At 37.1% G+C, this 9,171-nt stretch overlaps 1 protein-coding gene across 2 annotated transcripts in view; it reads left to right on the top strand.

Moving 5' to 3' along the window:
* Positions 1 to 713: 713 nt before the first annotated feature.
* LOC117970480 (coxsackievirus and adenovirus receptor homolog) overlaps positions 714 to 9,171 on the top strand; it is a 54,185-nt gene continuing 45,727 nt past the window's right edge. The window contains exon 1 of one of the 2 annotated variants that reach the window (XM_059008551.1): positions 714 to 845. The gene's annotated coding sequence lies outside the window, so the exon portion shown is untranslated. The remainder of the gene's footprint in view (positions 846 to 9,171) is intronic. The other variant, XM_059008552.1, reaches the window with a different exon arrangement.

Raw genomic sequence — 9,171 nt, 5'->3', positions numbered from 1 at the left:
TCTGTATATTATATTAATATAAAGAGAAAAAAAGAGAAAATAAAACAATTGTAAAATTACTTACAAAAATAGTCGAACAAAATACTGTACAGCTGTACCATACATACAACTATAGCTCTCATTGCGCTAGAACAGCTTCTTTTGTTTAAGCACCCAAGCAGAAAACAACAACTACCATTAAAACGGGATATCTTTGGCAAATAATTTTTAAAACCTTCTTTTTTACCCTTCAACAGAGCTAACTGGACTCTAGTAGTCGATATAAATCAGTAAAATTTGTAGATTATAAAGACATTGCTAAATATATTTACAAAATATAGCGACACAAAATACAACTGTAATATTAATTTTTGAAGACCATTTGTTTGTGCATCTTTTGGCAAACTAAGTTAATTAATAACAACTGTCTTTCGTCGCGGCTTGGTTGCACAGTGGAAAAGAAGCATTGGATACAGCTTTAATATGAATGTATCTGACTACAGCACTATTATTGAGCATCGACAACATGGCTAAGTAACTCATTCCATTCTCTCACCACTCTCTGTGAAGGAAGACAAAGAAAGATAGGGACAGAGACAAAAACACAGAGAGAAGGGGGGGTCAGAGAGACAACAGGCAAACAGAAAGACACACACACAAGAGGAAGAACAAAGACAAGGTAGATAGGAAAAGCTAGAATGAGAGGGAGGTAGACAGAAGAGAAAAGAAAAGGCTGAGCAGGTAAGATGGTAGGGAGGAACCAGGGAGTGCCAGTTACACACCTGTCTCCAACAGTCTGTGAAGGAGCAGGAAGGATTGTCACTCTGCTGGTTTTAGCTACTCAAGCTACTCCTGGTACTAGTTCGGTGAGTTTCTAATCTGCACATTTCTAATTTATAGGTATTTTGTTTGTATTCCAGTGTTTGTTTATGTATGGAAAGTGTTGGTTTGATGTGAGGTTTGTGTTTTATTTATGAGTTATTGTGTATATTTTGTTTTTCAGTGTATTGGTGCTGTGACCCACAATGTGGGTGATTTAAACGGGATACTACTCACTGTTTTGGTGTATATACACATAAATGTGTGTGTAATGCACCATTTAGGTATAATTGGTATTTTGCTTTAAAAAGTGTTTCAAAAGTAACACACTAAGGGGTAGGTGCAAGTATTGGCGCAGTGCAAATAATTGCAGATGCAAAATTCAGATTGCTTTGCGGCCAGCAATTCTTTTGTACTGTGCCCTATATAAATTGAAGAGCAATGCAAATTACTCAACACGCACAAATGATGTCCGTTAACTAGTTAGAGACCAAGGTGACATTCATTTAAATGTATTTCTCTGTACAATCACAGTGGATCTAATATAAATATTAAAACAATTATTTTAAGGTAAAATCTTGTGATGGAAAGTACTGGTTTGATGTGAGGTTTGTGTTTTATTTATGAGAGTTGTTGTGTATTTTTCATGTGTTTTTCAGTGTATTGGTGCTGTGACCCCCAATGTGAGTGATTTCCATGGGATACTACTCACTGTTTTGGTGTATGTACTAGGGCTGTCAAGCCATTAAAAAAATGAATTGAGATTAATCTCACAATTAAAAAAATGAATATTAGTTAATCTTGGTTTTAATTGCATATTTAATTGATACAATTACTGCATCCATCTCATTTTTTTGTTTTATTACGGATGCTATTATTATTGAAAAATCTTCTTATTACCTATAAGTCCTTACATGGTATTAGTCCTTATCTTCAAGATCTGTTAACCCAATTGTCCCTGGTCGTTCCCTGAGATTGGAAAATTCTAATCTTTAAAATTAGTTTGAACTCTGCCGTATATGTGTGTGTGTGTGTGTGTGTGTGTGTGTCATATATATATATATATATATATATATATATATATACAGACGTGAATATATACAGTATATATATATGTGTGAAATTTATATTGGATTATTAGGCTTCCAGCTGGCTTGGGAAGCTTATTGTTATTTTAAAGATTTATATATATATTTATTGTATTTCTTGTTCTTATTGTATGACTTATATTGTAACACTTGAATGTATTTGTATTTGCTTGCGATTGTAAGTCGCCCTGGATAAGGGCGTCTGCTAAGAAATAAATAATAATAATAATAATAATAATTTATTTATTTTAATTTTATTTTTTTATTTTTTTTATTATTGTGTTTTTTCTTCCCAAAACTTTAAACTGCTCCTGTTCGCACGCGGTGTAACCAATCAACATGGAACTTGTTGTTTTGTTCTCAAATTTAAAACTGCTTCAGTTGAAAAAATGGTTTATTTGATTAACTGACAAGCATCAACCCTGTGTCAATACAATTGACTTTTTCAAAAATGGTGTCTGTGCGTAAACCAATATGACCACCTGACGCATTTCTTTAAAAACCTTTCAAAAAATCTTCGGTCAAATGTAAAACCAGCTTATAACTCCTTACAAAGTGCAGATAGGTTAATGGTTACTATGGAACAATATATGAAAGTATATGTGCTCTGTCCAAAAATGACCTTGCCTGTGACCTTTGACCTCTCCTTAAGATAAAATGTAAAACTAGCTTATAACTCCTTACAGAGTGTATATAGGTTAATGGTTACTATAGAACACAGATAGGAACCCATATATGCTCTATCCAAAAACCACCTTGCCTGTGACCTTTGATCTCTGCAAGGTCAAATATAAAACTAGCTTATAACTCCTTACAGTGTGTAGATAGGGTCATGGTTACTATGGTGCTTAAAGTTATAAAGCACTTGTGCTGCAATGCTACAGCTTGCCAAAATTTCCGACTGCTACTGAGCTTGGAAGCCGTAAACCTGCCTGGCAGTTCTAGTTATTATTATTCTGCCAAGTTTTGAAATGTCTAAAATCAATACTGTTACACGAAAACTCACACGATGGTAGAGGCCAGTGGGAAGTTGTGCCAGCACAAAAATGAAGGTCATAGGTCAGTGAGGAGAGACGGGGAGAGGAAAGGGAGGAGAGGAGAAAGGGAGAGAGAGAGAGAGAGAGGAGAGAGGGGGAGGAGAGGGGGAGGAGAGAGGAAAGAGGGGAGAGGAGAGAGAGGGAGGAGAGGGGGAGGGGAGGAGAGGAGGGAGGAGGGGAGGGGAGGGGAGGAGAGGAGGGAGGAGGGGAGGGGAGGAGAGGAGGGAGGAGGAGAGAGGAGGGGTGGAGAGAGATGTGGAGGGGAGAAGGGTGGGGTAGGATATAGGATAGGATAGGCAGCAGTGTGGAGTAGTGGTTAGGGCTCTGGACTCTTGACCGGAGGGTCGTGGGTTCAATCCTGGGGACACTGCTGCTGTACCCTTGAGCAAGGTACTTTACCTAGATTGCTCCAGTAAAAACCCAACTGTATAAATGGTTAATTGTATGTAAAAATAATGTGATATCTTGTAACAATTGTAAGTCGCCCTGGATAAGGGTGTCTGCTAAGAAATATATAATAATAATAATAATAACATGGCTTGGCGGCCATATTGGATTTGTTAAGAATTTTGATCAATTAAAAAAATCTTCTCCAAAACCATTTAGATAGAGATGTGAAACTTGGGGCACAGACTACCCTATATTTAGATTTGTTCAAGAGAAGTCGATTGATCACATGGTTCGGCAGCCATATTGGATTTGTTAAAAAAATTGAATGTCTTCTTCTCTGAAACCGTTCTGATGATTGAAGCGAAACTTTGCATACATAGCCTTGGCAAGGTTGTCTATCAAGTTTGTTCAAGACAAATCACTACATAAAAAAACATGGCCGCCGCAAATCAATCAAATTTCAGCTATGGTCAATTTGCACATATTTACATATATTGCAGTATTTATCTAAGGTAGAATGCAGTAATCTTGGGATTACTGCTACCACTTTGCCACAAGCACACATTAATTCCCATAGGCCTCTACTACTCTGAAGATACTCATGAATCTGCAGAGTAGTAGAGGCCTATGGGAATTAATGTATGCTTGTGGCAAAGTGGTAGCAGTAATCCCAAGAACAAACAGACAACAAAGTACGGGTGAAATGGTTAATTTAATGATTATTAATCCAATGGTCTGATGACAGCCAGCAAATAATAATGAACTGGCAATACACAACAATGTGTATTGAACAGTAATCAAAAGGGTTGGTGTCCCGTAAATAAGCACAGTACTAACACACACAATTAGACACACACACGATCACAAGTCCAATATGGAGTGTGGAGTAGTGGTTAGGGCTCTGGACTCCTGACCAGAGGGTCGTGGGTTCAATCCCCGGTGAGGGACACTGCTGTTGTACCCTTGAGCAAGGTACTTTACCTAGATTGCTCCAGTAAAAACCCAACTGTTTAAATGGGTAATTGTATGTAAAAATAATGTGATATCTGTATAATGTGAAATAATGTGATATCTTGTAACAATTGTAAGTCGCCCTGGATAAGGTCGTCTGCTAAGAAATAAATAATAAATATACATGCTAGTCTTGTGAACAAGTGCTGATAACAATGTTAATCATGACTGTAGTGCAGTGTTGATCCGGTTTTGTGCTGGCCCTTGGCGACAGCTCTGGATTCGTGTTTAGCCGTCTAGTGCTATATAACAAAAACACAGACAGTTACTAAACAGACACGAACAAACAAACAAAACACTCACAAATATTTTTCAGTACACTTTCTCTGCGTCTCACATGGTCCTTCCAGTCTCTCAATAAAACCCAAGCGAAGGAAAAGATTTACAATTCTCCGGCCCCTTTCATGCAATCATGCATGACCCCTTGGTAAACGATTACAGCTGACTCTATTGCCTGCAGCTGCTACCTCGTTTACCTTCTGGGTCAATACGTTCCTGCAGCGGAGCCCTGTCTTTTTCCAGGCTGACTGACTTTCCGACCCAGGAAATGAACTGTCAGGCCAACCTGTCCAAAGCCTTTCCCTTTCGCTACTTAGCGTCCTCACAGGTCGGGAGGGAGATTTACAACCAGAACTCATATTTCTGTCACATAGCTCCATTAAAAAATTAACTTGATCTTGACCTTTGACCTCTCATTAAGGTCAAATGTAAAACTAGCTTTTAACTCCTTACAGAGTGTAGATACGGTCATGGTTACTATGGAACATATATAGTAAACCACATGGGCTCTATCCAACTGCATTAATGGCCATAGTGGATTTGTCAAAAATATTAAAACAACTCTGAAACCATTTTACCAATTGAAGTGAAACTTTGCATAGTTAACCTCAGGGATGTTGTCTTTGAAGTTTGTTAAAAGTAAAGCTGCATCAAAAAACATGGAGGCCACGAGCAAATCATATTTCAGCCTATATTGTACTATTAAATCTATGGTACAGTATAGTATAGGGCAGCAGTGTGGAGTAGTGGTTAGGGCTCTGGACTCTTGACTGGAGGGTTGTGGGTTCAATCCCAGGTGGGGGACACTACTGCTGTACTCTTGAGTAAGGTGCTTTACCTAGATTTCTCAAGGAAAAACCCAATTGTATAAATGGATAATTGTATGTAAAAATAATGTGATATCTTGTAACAATTGTAAGTAGCCCTGGATAAGGGTGTCTGCTTAGAAATAAATAATAATAATAGCACAAAGACTAGTAGATGCCAATGGGTTACTATGCCACATAAGAACATAAGAACATAAGAAAGTTTACAAACGAGAGGAGGCCATTCGGCCCATCTTGCTCGTTTGGTTGTTAGTAGTTTATTGATCCCAGAATCTCATCAAGCAGCTTCTTGATGGATCCCAGGGTGTCAGCTTCAACAACGTTACTGGGGAGTTGGTTGCCACATGTGAAATATGGTCATAGGTCACATGGTCTGGAGCTTGGAACCTGGTTATTGCTGCTTGCAGCTATATTTATTATTATTATTATTATTATTATTATTATTATTATTATTATTATTATTAAAAAAAACAACAACCTGTTTCTAGATTAATATCATTTACCCTTATTGTTATATATTTGTTTACACAGAATTATACAGAAAAATTCCAGCATTTGTTGTTAAATTGTTTGAATCAGGTTGAGATGAACTGCTAAATTTTCAGGTCCCGATAGTGTATAGATGTAACAAGCAGCCTTTAACATCTGCCAATTGTAAGGTTCCAGATTTAATAAAAAACTAAATTGTTGCTCCAAATTCACATATATAGAAATTCTAGTATAAAAAAATGTGTTTGACAGTGTAGAAAGCTTAGGTAACGTTGAGTTCTAATATCTTAAAAAAAAAAAAAAAAAAAAAACATTCACTTTAGTACTTTGTGAGTATTATATTTACTTTCAGCAATTGTATTACCATTAACTCATTAAGTGCAACAAAATAACCAGAAATAATCTTAACAGACTTTGAAACATTATTTTATATTTATAATAATAATAATAATAATAATAAACTTTATTTTGTATAGCGCCCTTAAAAACAATCATCTCAGAGCGCTTCACAATTAATAGTACAGCAATAAAATAAAAAGATTATACATAAAAAAGCACAAGGAAATAAAACAATCATAAATATCATAAAAACTCCTTTCTAAAAATCTTTAAATTAGCTTTAAAAACACTCAGAGAAGCTGAGTCCCTATTTGTAGTTTTCCTCTCAATACCAAACATTATCAGACTCCATCTTGGCAAAACAGCCCTGGCTTGTGATGAACAGCATAAAAAAAAAAAAAAACCTGGACATTCAAATCAACAAACAATCAAATTTCATTAACGTCACAGTTTTTGTATAAATCATAGATGTGATCATGACAACAAAAAAATGCAACGTTCAAACGCTCTGTTTTTTTGTTGAAAAACAAAACGACAGCTGCACAAAAAAAACAATCCCAAAATGCAACAACATGTGGAGAAAAATATAAAAGAACAGCAATCTGTAAAGCCAATGCATAAAAATAACCAGTTTGATTTCACCACACGTTATTGATGAGTTTGTCAGTCAGCATGGTTTTAGGAAAGGGAGACCGTGTCTAACTAACCTGCTTGATTTTTTTGAGGATATACGTTAATGACTTAGATTCTGGTATAGTAAGCAAACTTCTTAAATTTACAGACGACACAAAAATACAGAAAGTACTGATTAGAGAAGAAACCTCAAAATGGAGCGAGGTAACCAGTGGTGTACCACAGGGATCAGTATTTGGTCCTCTGCTATTCCTAATCTACATCAATGATTTAGATTCTGGTATAGTAAGCAAACTTGTTAAATTTGCAGATGACACAAAATAATAGGAGTGGCAAACACTGATGCAGCAGCAAAGGTCATTCAAAATGATCTAGACAGCATTCAGATCTGGGCAGACACATGGCAAATGACATTTAATAGAGAAAAGTGTAAGGTACTGCACGCAGGCAATAAAAATGTGCATTATAAATACCATATAGGAGATACTGAAATTGAAGAAGGATTCTATGAAAAAGACCTAAGAGTTTATGTTGACTCAGAAATGTCTTCCTCTAGGTGGGAAGCTATAAAAAAAGGCCAACAAAATGCTCTGATATATAGTGAAAAGTGTTGAATTTAAATCAAAGGAAGTAATGTTAAACTTTACAATGCCTCATTAAGACCTCATAAGACCTCATCTAGAATATTGTATTCAGTTCTGGTCACCTTGCTACAATAAGGATATTGCTGCTCTAGAAAGAGTGCAAGAAAAGCGACCAGATTTATTCTGGGTTTAAAAGGCATGTCGTATGCAGACAGGCTTAAAATAAACAAATCCCCTGGGCCGGATGAGATCCTCCCAATAGTACTCAAAGAAATGAAAGACGTTATTTACAAACCGCTAACCAAGATCATGCAACAGTCTCTTGACACAGGGCTTGTACAGACAGACTGGAAAATTGCAAATGTAATACCGATCCAGAAAAAGGGAGACAAAGGCTTAAAAGGCATGTCGTATGCAGACAGGCTCAAAGAATTGAATCTATTCAGTCTTGAACAAAGAAGACTATGTGGGGATCTGATTCAAGCATTCAAAATTCTAAAAGGTATTGACAATGTCGACCCAATGGACTTTTTCGATGTGAAAAAAGAAACAAGGACCAGGGGTCACAAGTGGAGATTAGATAAAGGAGCATTCAGAACAGAAAATAGGAGGCACTTTTTTACACAGAGAATTGTGAGGGTCTGGGATCCTTCAAGAAGCTGCTTGATTAGATTCTGGGATCAATAAGCTTAACAACCAAACAAGCAAGAAAGGCCTCCTTTTATTTGTAAACTTTCTTATGTTCTTATGTAATCTAAGCGTGGAGTCAATCTTCTTAGCCTGGTTGTTGACACAGAGACATGCTATTGAAATCTGCTGCAGTCAGACAAGTTGCTTGAACTGTGTAAAGTGCTTATTCCAGATTAATACATTTCCTCGGCCCAACAAAGCTAGAACCATAAAGCTTGCTAATACACTGAAATCAATCTGACTCTACTGCTTAACACTAGAAGCCCCGCGGCAGTCATTTTGGCGGTTTTTGGTTTTAAAATGCAATTTTCTCCAATCGTGTAACACATATGGGGCTGCGCGTTCGTGTACCTTTCTGTCCGTATGAATTAAATATTCTCACAAAGCTTGAAACGCGGGAGTGCAGAAATAAAGGAGATATATTACATTATACCTAAAAGCCCCGGGAGCAGTCACATTGACGGCCACACAGAAAACAATTGTATTGTGATTATACAGGTATTCTACTTTATTATATTTATTTACTAGTCAGCAATGTTTTTAGCTGTAATTAGATTAGTCTCTCTCTGCCTGAGTGAATGACTAACAGTCTATTGTTTTTCAATTAGCCTTGTGAAAGGCTGGCATCTGCTTGCCAGCTGCACTGCTTTGGTCAGTCAATTAGCATTGGGACTAGTGAAAATAAATACCAGAGACCGTGGAGTTTTATAACACAAGAAAATATGAAATTGATGTTTGGATCAGATGGCACGGAAGTATGCTGGCTCCTGACGGTGGCCTGTCAGGTGTATTGGACCTAGCAGCCATCAACTCCTGGGTACTTTACAAAGAATGCACGGAGAAGAATTTACCAAGGAGAGAATATATTTTACAGTTAGCACAGGAACTTCGCAAGAAGCATTTGGAACAGAGGGAGACTGCCAAGCGTGTACCCACAGCTGAAGCTGGCAACCCTGCTGAGAGCCGCAAGAGACGCCAATGCCAGGTTGGCAAGTGCAATAAAAAT

The sequence above is a fragment of the Acipenser ruthenus genome, chromosome 37 (genome assembly GCF_902713425.1).
Source record: "Acipenser ruthenus chromosome 37, fAciRut3.2 maternal haplotype, whole genome shotgun sequence".
NCBI lineage: Eukaryota > Metazoa > Chordata > Actinopteri > Acipenseriformes > Acipenseridae > Acipenser > Acipenser ruthenus.
This window is presented reverse-complemented; position numbering and strand designations above follow the sequence as displayed.